Below are 12255 nucleotides of genomic sequence, written 5' to 3' on the forward strand. Positions count from 1 at the left end.
ACAGCATTGGGATCAGTTTTGATTTAATTGCTGTTAGTGTTGGTTTCCAGGTTGGGTAGGAAATTTGCTGTGTAATTTTTGAAAGGTCGCAATCAGTGAAGCCTGATGCGGTTTCATGTTGTTTAGGTGGAGCATGAGTGGGTGCTGCTCTTGTAGCCAAACCCCCAATTATGAGTAACTAGGGCATCTTTCTACTAAACTGCTGCCCAGGTACCATTTACCATTCTTTTTATGGCCATTCCCAAAAATGGCCATTTTAGTTTTATGTAAGTTGGAAGTCATCTAATGTAATATGCAGTATGAGGCCAGAGTGTTGTGCTGAGAGTTTTTCACAAAGCAATCACACTGAACCACAGTGTGTGTCTGGTAAATATCAGTCTTCATAATGACAGAAGTACGTATGTTTAAAGATTTAGGTTAAGCCATGTTTACCCCTCTTTAGTCAATGACAGTCTGATCAGATGCTGTTGGTGCAAGTAACCAGCTAGCAGAACTGCATCTGCCTCTGGAACATTTGTGCTGTCATTGCTGGTGTTAGAGACCTCATAAGAAATATTCAATCCATGAGTACTGGAAGCACATTTGTGTGTCACATGCTGGTATTGTAGCTCTCCTAAACTTGTCTTTCATCCAAACAGTAACATCTCCCTTGGTGGTTGACTTCCTACAGGCAACGCAAACCTAACCATCCCTGGAGCTGCTGTCGTGCTCTTTTCAGCATGAGAGAAGCGCCAGGACTGGTTGAGCATGCTAACCAAGGGCTCCTTTTGAAGCTAGTGGCCTGTGCCTGCAATCGTCTGGCAGTTAACACCTTTGGGATTGGTGCAGTCTGAAGTGCGCATGTTGAGCCAATCTGACATCTGCACTTCGCAACCGCAAGTCGTCCTGCTGCTGCCTCCACTCAGCAAGAATCAGCCCTACCCTCACACTAGCTCTAGAACAGCATGGGCTGGCAGCACATACAATAAAATAGTAGTAACCATTTTATTAATTTACATTTACCTGCTGAGCTAGCAGCAGGCAGATCAACGCTTCACTGCCCTTTAAGAGGAACCACCACTGTCCCACAGGCAGTTTTAAGCTTGAGTAACTGGGGTCTTGCTTAGTAACACTCTAGCTCTGTGCATGAGTTCATTCTCCTGAACCATGGGAAACAGAAGTGGGTGAACCCTAAAAGTTCTAAACTATATGTTCTGTATTCCTTCTGCTTGTTGCTAATCAGGAAGCAGTCAGTTTAGGTCATTTCATCGCTGGCTGCTCTTACATCAATAGTAAGTTAACCTATTCCCTTATCAAATAAACCTGCAACACAATTTCCTCCAAATAAAACTGGTGTGGTCCCAGTCATTTGCTTGTGAACTATTCTTTTGCATGCATTTATACATTGTATTAGGTGGGGTGCACCAAGCTATCAGATATTTGCACTATGTTTGAACACCGCAGAAAAAGTTCGTTGTGAGGGTGCAGTGGAGTCTTGGGGTGCAGGTCTGATGGTAGACATCTTCCACTTCACAAGACTCATGGAATCCCTGGCAGGAAACTGAGGAACACTACCCCAGCACCCCTAGAACTTTCCAACCTCCCTCGTCACATCAATATTTGCCAGGAAATCTCAGGCTCAAACCCTCGGAAGCCCAATCTTATTGACCAAACTACGCCACTGATGACATCAAGACCCAACACTGACAGAAAGACATTCAGAACAGGAGGCTGCACAGAGCACATGCTAGCTATAAAGCATGATGTAACGTGGTCTCGGTACTTGGACCAGGCCTCAGAGTCGACAGCCTGTGACATGGCACCTTATCTTTGACCGGGGGCACTTTGACCATACCACCCTAACTTAGAGTACCTCCTCTTCCACTCTATGCAGCTGTGGTTCGAATTCAGCAGATTTTTCCCTGGTGTACAGAGACCTGAAGTGGCGTACACTCTGCTTACTAACCAGGTTTGATATTGGTCAGGTGAAATACAGGCATTCTACTCTTTGCCCTACTGCCTGGAACATATGTACCTGAAGGAAATGTTTTACAGCACACAAATGGTGTGCATGTCTGATGCCCCAGTTGTCCTGTGGTTCATCTTCTCCTCGTTCATTCTCTATTCACTCTTCCCGAAAAATACCCCGAGGCACCCGAAATCACAACTGGCTTGCATTGCAACCCTGCAGTGAAATATTACAATACGTGCATGCTGACTCGCGACCACGGGCTTTGATTTTTGGATGCAGACAGCATTTGCAAAAATAGGAAAATTGCAAATTGCATACCTTCGCTATACCTTCGAGAGAAAAGTCAATGTAGCCTGCTTTGTTTCCCGAAAAGTCATCGAGTAGTATGATTTTTGTATCCACTTATATAACACACACAAACGCTATGGTACCAGATGATCATCTTCAGGAGGATGAAACCCTAAGCTGGCCTTGACAGGTATTTCAACTATGACCTGCGTGTTGCACATAGACCTTCACAGTAGCCGGCTGCATGCGTTCTCCTGTGACCAGCTGACTGGGCGGGACCCTCGCAGGGAGCATGTGGAGTTCTCAGGGCAGTTGTTCACAGTGAGCATTTGTTAGCCTATCAGGCCTCCCTTGGCAGGTAAGGGAACACCGTCTTGTCAAGCTTCAGTGCTGATGGCCGGCCACATTTGAACGATCAAAAGCATCTTATATTACAAGCCTTCGATATCCCTCCTTATCTCGCTGTCCTTTGAATGGCCCCATTGTAGAGTGTTCCTTCTGTCCCCGTCCACCTTGTGCATCCACTCCTCATCAGAGGGAGACTGGATTTTAGGGAGGTGTGGCGAGCCCAACAGCGCTGGTCATTTTGGATGAAGTGGGGAAGAAGTTGGATAGTTCGATGTCCTTAGGCCGGTCCTTAGGTCGGTCCCGCCGGCCTTCTGGTGACTGACTATCGGGTGTGACGGGAATGATTCTTCTCCAGTCCTGCCGACCTTCTACGTGCACTGAATACAATGCCTAAAAAGCAACAGCTTGTTGGCACTGGGATGAGGGCATGGGATGCTACTGACAATTTCCAAGTTGTTCCGGTCATCTTAAGGATGTACCTGTAGTTCCGGCATTATACTGATGTATCCAAGGAATACTGGCTCTTCAGGTGGGCGAAACACTCGATGCACCGGCAAGCCAGTCCTGGACGCCATTGTACAGTGTTCACATTTCAGCCAATGTCGGTAGCTGCTTTCTGCCATGTCGCATTACCTTACACCACGCTTGAGTCACGGGCCAGCATCTGAGGTTCAAAAGCTATTCCCCAGGTTGAAAACAAACCCTGCTGAAAGAACCCGACATGATGCCTGGGTTGCAAATAGGGCCCCCTCAGGAGCTGCATGTTGGCGGTAATGAGAGGTGACAGCTGATGAAAGCTGCTATTCATGGGTTCCTGGCGGGCTTCCTCCCGCCAGTGTGGCAGGAACCTAAACATGACCCAACTCCAGGGCATGCAGACTGTATCCCAGTGCCCCAAGGGGATCATGGGCAGGCTCTTCTGTTTGAAGGGGGGTCCTAACTGCATCAAAGCAGCTTCTTGTAAACAATGGCGCTTTCATGTTGGCACTGACATCGCTCAGCCCCTGAAGGTGCCCAGGGTGGTCCATGCCTTCTGTTAGGTCTCTTTAGATCTCCCGTTCTCCTATCGTTTACTCTTTTTAAGATGGACGTTGCGTTCTTACATCAGAGTGCTTTCTTGCAACTCGACCCGAACCGCTGGCTACACCCACTCCGACTAAGAAGGACTTCAGGCCCCCTGTGCTTTCAGTACACTCCTTCTCATTGAGCCAGTTCCACAACCTTAAATATTGCATGCGTCAGGTGGAGGTTTAGTTTGCAAAGTAAGAAACACACACCACACGCTTTATATTCTACGGTTAGGGGAACACAAACCAAGTGCTGGGCGACGCGTGGATAACGCGAGGCTTATGGGCTGTCTCCCATCACTGCAATGTGAATGCATAGTGCACTAAGGGATTGCACACACACGGGAGGCCTGCTCAAGAAGGCTGAGATGCTTTGGCATGTCTGCCAGGGCATATAACAGCATGAGCTATTTACAGACCATGCCCCCCCCCAAATAGAAAGGTGAACTTAAAACTTTGCTATTCACACTGGGAAGCATATATGTACACATATGTAGACCTAATTTGTGTCCTTAAACTTACTTGTGAGTATGCCCTATATGTTCCGGGCTCTGCTCCCATCAGCTGGTGGGTCTTCTCATATTTTGTAATGCTTATTACTCATATTTGACTCCGGGGACGGACGGATGCAAGCAGGAATGCACACACACACACAGATATATATAGAGGTTCCAGGGACATTATAGTTAGGTTCTGAATTTACTCACACAAAGCCATACAAATTCACCAGTTACAGTTATGGTTAACTCAAGTAACTATAACTCGCTCCCTAAGGTAACTCGCACCCACAACATGCACAGTTTTCTCATCAATAATTTTATTGCAAGTATTGCAGTGATAATATCAATGATGCCATAGAATGTATCATTATTGATGTAATATTTGTAGTAACTAGCTGTGCATGGTGAAGATGTGAGTTATAGTTACCTTAGGGAGATATTTATATATATATGTATATATAATTATATATACATATATATACAACAAATCTTCAATATTTTGTCTGGCAGAAGCGTGAAAAGTTGGTCCGTCCTAAAATGAGGCTTTCCCATCTGTCCCATTGATCTGCGCTCTCAAAATCAGGTGCAGTATATCCTTCCACACTAACAAACTGTGGCAACGGGAACGCCGATATTTCAATTATTTCTTAGATACCAGCCATTCCGGTTGTTCAGGCTTTCACTGCACGAAATCAGGAATCCCTGAAACTATCCACTTGTCGCAGAAACATATATTAAAAATTGTAGAACTTTATTAATCAAAAGTGTAAACAAACAAAAATCAGCAGCTTTCAAAATCAGTTGAGTGCACTTTCCTATAATTTAGGCTCCACAACAACAGCGTGCCTTTCAGGAGAAGGCATCTCCCTTCCTCAGGGTTTCTTTCACAGGAGCAAAATCTGTAACATTGTTTACCACACGATGCATCAGAAAATACGCTGCTCAGAAGGGGTAGTTGATGCAGAACAGGAGTTATCAGCAGACAATGTAAAACCAGAAAAGAGTAATTGCATAGTGATACAGGGAAATAGTATCACTATTAAGCGGTTGTAACATCTGCACACCATGTAGCTTGTCCTTAGGGAAATGTGTAGACAAGAAACACCTAGTATTCTGTATCTAATGTCCAATTATATAATTTAAACCCCATCATTATATAATGATATACATTTCATGTGGTACAAAGCTAGCTGATTCAGGTGGTTGATTTTCAAAGTTCCCAGTATGATGCACTCAACCACGGATGGCGCTGTTCCCAGGTTTACAGATCTAGTGTTAACTTATTGGTTTATATGAAAAGTAAAGCAACAGACTTGATGACTCTTGGGGCCCATATTCTTCTCTTCTTGCATCAGAACTTTTTAGGCGTTTCAAGGAGTAAAGGTGAGTTAAAATCAACACTTTATATCAATTAACAAAGTAACCTATTTGGTCTTACATTATCTCCAGAAGACCGAAGATAAAGTTCAAAGATTTATAACAAATTAACAGCCAAACTTATGTAAATTAATCTCAAAATCATGAAATAGAAGCACAAGAACACCAAAGGTGAAGTAAAGCTTTGAATGAGGTTAAATCATACAAGGTAAGAGGTACAAGAATTTCGGTTGCACAATACAAAAATAATGAACAATGTTAGGAATCCCCTGAGTTGCAAAGTCCTGACATCTACATGGCATCAGAGAAAAGTGAAGTACCTTACTATCAAAAGATATCCACAAGATATTCAAATGGAAAAGACAATGTCCTTTTAGGAATCTTACTTTTCATGTATTTTTTAAAAGACTGCAGGGAAAATGTGGCAATAATTCCAAGATGGCTGCTGAGATTCAAAAGTACGTTTATACAGTCTAGTGGTTGTACTTTCAAGACCGAGATCTCTGTTAATGCGCACGCATGAACCAGTGTTGCCAGACTGAGCGATTTCCCGCACAAATGGGTGATATTTTTCCCATTTGTGTGGGAAAAAAAAACAATTGCGGGAGACTAATTCTTGGGCTATTTTTAGCCCTCTGTGCGGAAAATTGTTTGCGGGGCGGTGCCGCCGGACATGCACTGCCCCAGGCCAGGCCCCACCCCCACGTGAGATTATGGGTTGGGGTCTCTCGTCTCTCGACTCCACGAGTCTGGCTAGTGCTATGGCCAATTGGCCAGATTGCTTGCTAAATGGGGCAGAGGGTCGTCAATCTACTAGCGCGCGAAAGTGGTACCAATTGACGGCCTGGCCCCGCCTGCACAGCCAGCAGTGCAGCGCGCCGCCCGCCGCCTGGGCCCCGCCGCCGCGCTGATTGGATCATCATCATACTAGTTAGTCACACCAGTGTGTGACATCATCCTGGACCCTGAGCCTGCCTGTGCGGCAGCGCGGGCTGCGCTGCTGCCTCTCTTCTCTGCGACTGCGTGCACTGCGGGTGGCACGCTGCCCGCACTCACAGTGGTGGTGTGATCATCAATCATGGAAATAATTGTTGGGGCAGAGGGCCGTCAATCTATTAGCGCGCGAAAGCGCTACCAATTGACGGCCCTGCCAAAAATGATTGGCCTGCCCCGTGGCATTATTTAAAATGCCTGCGTGGACATGTGCGTGAGAGGCGAGTCAGTGCGCAGTTGTTACTCACTGCTGGCTGCGCACGTGGTGGTGTCTGGTGTGTGTGGCTCTTCTCTTGGGCCCCGCCGAAAGCCTCAGCCTGCACAGGTGCGGTGGTGGTGCCCCTCCCCTGGAAAAGTCTCTTCTGTTGTGCTCTTGGAAGTTGGACCCCGAATTAAAGCCAGCCCCAGAGTGTAAGATTGGGGCCCGGGAGAGGGGAGACACCCCCCTGGCCCCTTCCTGTTGTGTAGGTGCTACCTACGGCCCCTTTAAACAGACATGTCTCTCTCCTATATGTTTCACATACAGACAACCATCCACAAATACCACAAATTCTGAAATTATACAAATTTTATTCTAAATCAAACAAAAATACATGAATAATATAAATCCAAAATCCTGTTCTAACTCACATAAAGACACAAAGACAAACAATAGATGATCAACACAACACCTCACTCAAACAGACAAGGACAAATTTCACAACAAGAATCAAATTCACAAATAAATTCCAAAATAACATATATTACTCCTTATTCTTTTATTTAAACTAATGTCAAATAATCTTGAACGATTCATTAAATATATACAAAGATATCAATACATCTAATTCCTTAAGCCAGCCTCAATCCTCATACACAAAGTCCTGGGGCCGGCCACAATGTAAAGAGCCGAACTGGAGATGCACCGGCTCGTATTAGTTAGTCTTCCTTGATGTTCCGTATTTAAAATTCATTGGCCTGCCGACAAGTAAGAAACCATCCTTGATGTCCCATGTTGAGAGTCCTTTTGGCCAGCCACAAAGAAAAATGCCAACGTGCGTTTCGGTGGATTCCGAGATAAACCACCTTCATCAGGGCCACAGATCCAAATCTGTCAACAAGCTGAAAAAATATTCTGCATCAAAATAATTGCACTCATATTAATTCTTATTGATTTGTCATAAGTGTCTTTATACTACTCTGACGGTGACAAACGTCACCAAATGATTCACTGCTGTGATGTAGTGAGTAAACTTTGATGTGCCCATGTGTCTAGAAAAATCACCAAGAATAAAGAAACAAAAAAACAAATAATTTGACCCACTCACCGTAACGTGAAAAGCAGAATGAACCCAATGAATCCTAAAAGTGAAATATATACAACAGAAATTATAACAAGTGATGCCAAACATAGAAAACGACTAAAAGAACCACAAGTGTTGTGTACACACATTCATTCATTACCATTTTGATTTAAATACTAGACGTATGCTTTGATGTTTTAAAAGGCCACAGTCACGGACTTCCAAGATATCTATATAGGGAAAAATAGACATCGGGAGCACTCCCCTGTCACTGCATACATTTATAAAGCATTCAATGGAAACAAATCATCTCATCGCGTGACGTGCTATATTCTGAACTGTATCTGCTTTCTTTTGTCTGCAATTGTCTGAAAACTATCTCCCTCGAACATTGTACACGCTAGGGCAATGCCGCACTCTAAACTTCCTGCATCTCTAATGTTTTGGAGAAGTCCCTGTACCCAGACAACGTACTATATGGCTAATCACTTATTTGTGAAGCTCACCTCGTTTTTCCGGGCTCTGCTTAATTTTTATCCAATCCTCCGGCACACTGGAGTCTGCTCTGCACTCCTCTCGTAACGCTAATCAGTTGTTTCTCTGCCCACTCTACTAAATACTCACCTGGTATTCACGTACCTTCAAATGTTCAAGATAGAAATTGAAAACGGACTACAAGAGGCTGCCACCTATGTATTTTATTTTATTTTTTAAATATTTTTATTAATAATTTGCTGTTATACAAATAGAGAATGATTTGGCGTGGTAGTTGAGATTACACATGCAGCTCAGGGTATTACATATTTTTTGGTCAAATATCACGTACTTTCTTTTACTTTTACATCAATTTGAATTGCTTATTGTCTAATTCTGAAGCCTCGTACATTTGCCTGTGCACCACCTGAGAGCTATGCCATCGATCTGATTGTTGTACATCTAGAAGAGGCTTTAACTAAAGTTAAACAGATTAATGGTGCGATGGAACTTGTATGGGCAGGTGGTTCCGTTATCTGAAGTCAACTTCCTCTCCGTTACCCTGGAGCAGGGTTGGCACTTTTCATGTTATCCATCCCTATTTTAATCCCAAGACGATAACTCCCTCAAATAATGCCCGTCCCCTCTAAACCCACTCAGTAATTTCTGTGCCCTCGGCCATGCATTCCATGTCTGTCTTCGTTTCCCTTCTAGTGTCTTCTAGGTTCTGAACCCTGGTTTTATCCTTCCCTACCCCAGGAGTTGTGTCACTGCCAATCTCTATCTTGAGCCTTTATTTTAATCTTTACGTCAGTCCCTCTGTGGTTGTGTCCATACCCCTCAGCATCCCTTCCCACTTTGTCAGTATCTCCTCCCATTCTGGAGCGATAGGGGTCTGGCTGAGTCCACGCTCCTCCTCTCTCTTCAGTATCTGCAGTTCTGCTCTGGCCCACTTCTCTACTTCCCGTCTAAATTCCGTCAGTGATGGGCATCTGGGGGATTTCCACCCCAATGTGATCAGTCTCCGGTATAAAACCAGAGCGAGGTTCATAAAACGACCCCTCACTTTCCCACGTGGGAGTCCGGTTCCAAGACCCAATAGGCACTCACTGGGAGATAGGGCTAAATCCCTTTCAAGCAGTCTAGAGAGGTCCGTCAACACACTGCCCCAGCCCTGACGCAGGTCTGGGCAGCTCCACACCATGTGGTCGAAGTCTGCATTCACATCACTGCACCTGGGGCATGCCCTGAGGACCCCCCGTACATTAAGGATAGGCGGTGTGGGGTGAGGTACGTCCTGTGCGTGTAATTATATTGAGTATATCTCAGTCTCGTGTTTCTCGATACTTCCTTTGGGTACGTGAGTACTCTACTCCACTCTGAGTCTGTTATTTCATTTTCCAAGGATCTCTCCCACCTCTCCCGTAAGGATTGCATTGGGTCAAGGGCTCCTTCCTGTTGGGCTCGATACAGTCTTGTGATGCGGTGTGCATCATCCACCAATGTTAGGAGGAGGTGTAATATCTGATGGGTGGCAGGCTCTGCATTCACTGTTTCCCAGTGTTCCCGCAGATTATGTGTTAACTTTTGGTACAGAAGGAATTGTCCCGGATGGATTCCTCTGTCATTCACTAGATCAGTAAAGGGCCACCACACCCGTCCCGGAATAAGTCACCTACCGTCTCCACTCCCGCCCTTTTCCAAATCCCGAGCCCTGTACCCATCAAGCCCTGCTCCCCTTGATCTAGTATTAGGGCGGTCAGTGGCAGGGCAGGAGAATAAGGAGATCCCACCCCCACTCGTCTTGCACACCTCTTCCAGCAAAGAATGGCTACTTTCGTCATCAGACTGTCCATTTGGCGTGTCACCTTCCTATTAATCAATTGCGCTATGACTCGGTCCGTACCTCCATCTCCCACTGTAATCCATCTGTCCAGGCATCCCTTTCCAGCGAACCAACTGGCGACCCATTGCAGTTGGCATGACAGGTAGTAGGCCTTAAAATTCTGGAGCCCCCAGGCCCCCTGCTAAAGTTTGGTCTACACAGGATCGGGAGTGCTGTACGTCTGCGGCTACCATCCCAGATAAGCTCCCTAAGTAGGGTATTTAACTCTCGAAACCACGCTGAGGGAATCGATAACAGTAGGTTGTAAAAATAATAGAGGAGGCGGGGAAGCATGATCATTTTAGATAAAGAAATTCTGGCCATGATGGATAGTTTTAATGAGCGCCAGAAACCTACTGAGGCTCTCAGGGAGTGGAGTGCCCTTCCAATGTTTCCATCTCTCAGATCCCCAGTCTCATGGTATACCTGTATACCCAAATACTGAAAAGTGCGTGGAGCCCAAACTATGTCCCCAGGGCAGGAGGAGGGTCGCCCATAAGTTTGTGTTAGGGGAAAAACAAACGTCTTGCTCCTGTTGAGGCATAGGCCTGAGAGTGCACCGAAATGGTCCGGCGTCTGCAAGGCCCAAGGTAGACCCAACTCTCCATCATTGAGGTATATGAGTATATCATCAGCATATAGTGAAATGATATGTTCTGATTGACCCCATTTTACTCCCTTGCCAGTGCCCTTACTACGCATTGCAACCGCCAGTGGCTCTATGGCCAGAGCAAATAGAAGCGGCGATAGCGGGAACCCCTGACGCGTCCCCCGGTATATAGGGTAAGTATCCAATATCGTTCTGCCCGTTCTCACCCTCGCCAACTGTGACATATACAGAAAATCCACCCATTTTATCCAGCCTTCTCCCATTCCCATCTGCCGCATCACTGTTCTCAAATAGTCCCATCTGACCGAGTCAAAAGCTTTCTCGAAATCTACTGCAAGCAGCACTCCCGCCCCGGGCCTCTCTTCTTCAGGCATGTGCAAGATGGCGAACAACCGCCTCAAGTTCAAAGAGGTGCTGCGGTTCAGGACAAAGCCATTTTGATCAGTATGCACTAACCCGGTGATGTGGCGTAGGAGTCTATTGGCTAAGGCTTTACTAAGGATTTTAAAATCGTTATTTAACATCGATAGAGGTTGAAAGTCCATTACTGAGGCCTCTCTCGACTTCGTTTTGGCCAGAGGGACCACCAGTGCCTCCCTAAGTGAGTCCGGTAGCATTCCACGTTGCAATGCCTCCGTGTACATCTCCACCAACTGGGGGGCTAACAGTGCAGTATATTTTTTGTAAAAGTCCATGGGAAGTCCATCCATCCCTGGGGTCTTACCGGAGGCCAGTTGTGCAATAGCCTCCTGTACCTCGTCTACCGTCAGCGGGCCTCCTAAACTATCCTGTTCCTCAAGTGCTAGTGTGGTCAGAGGGAGTGGGCGCAAAAAATCGTCGAGGTCATCTGCTCTAAGCTCTCCTGGGTCCCCGTAGAGATGGGAGTAGTACTCTTTGAAGGCGTCATTTATGGGTCCCGGCATACACTGACGTTTCCCCCCTTTATCATAGACACTTGTGATGGGTCCACTGTTCCCTTCAGCCCTCACTAACCACGCAAGCATTCTACCTGATCGGCCCTCCTCAGCCTGGAGTGATGCCAGATATTCCCGGAGGCTGTGACAGCAAAGCTGCTCTTCCACCTGGGCATATGACTTCCGTGCCTGGACATATCTTTCCTGTGCCACATCCCCATTCTCCCCACCTCGTTCCCCTTCGTGTATTATCCTCTCTAAACTATTCAGTTCACGTTCTAGAGTGTGTCTCACTCCAACTGTCTGACCTAGGCAAAAACCTCTAGTTGTCACCTTGAGGGCCTCCCATTCCAAGGATCTTGAAGAGGCTGATCCCTTATTGGTTTTAATATGGTCTGAAAGGTGTAGGCGCAGGGATTCTCTGTATGCTTGGTCCTCTAACGAGCCGGGGGTCAGTCTCCATGTCGGGACAGGAGGCCTATCCATTGTCACTTTCCAAGTAACCAGTAGGGGGTTATGGTCCGATAATGTGCGAGCAAGGTATTCTGCGCGGGTCATTCCCTGC

The sequence above is a fragment of the Pleurodeles waltl genome, chromosome 7, assembly GCF_031143425.1.
Source record: "Pleurodeles waltl isolate 20211129_DDA chromosome 7, aPleWal1.hap1.20221129, whole genome shotgun sequence".
Classification (NCBI taxonomy): domain Eukaryota; kingdom Metazoa; phylum Chordata; class Amphibia; order Caudata; family Salamandridae; genus Pleurodeles; species Pleurodeles waltl.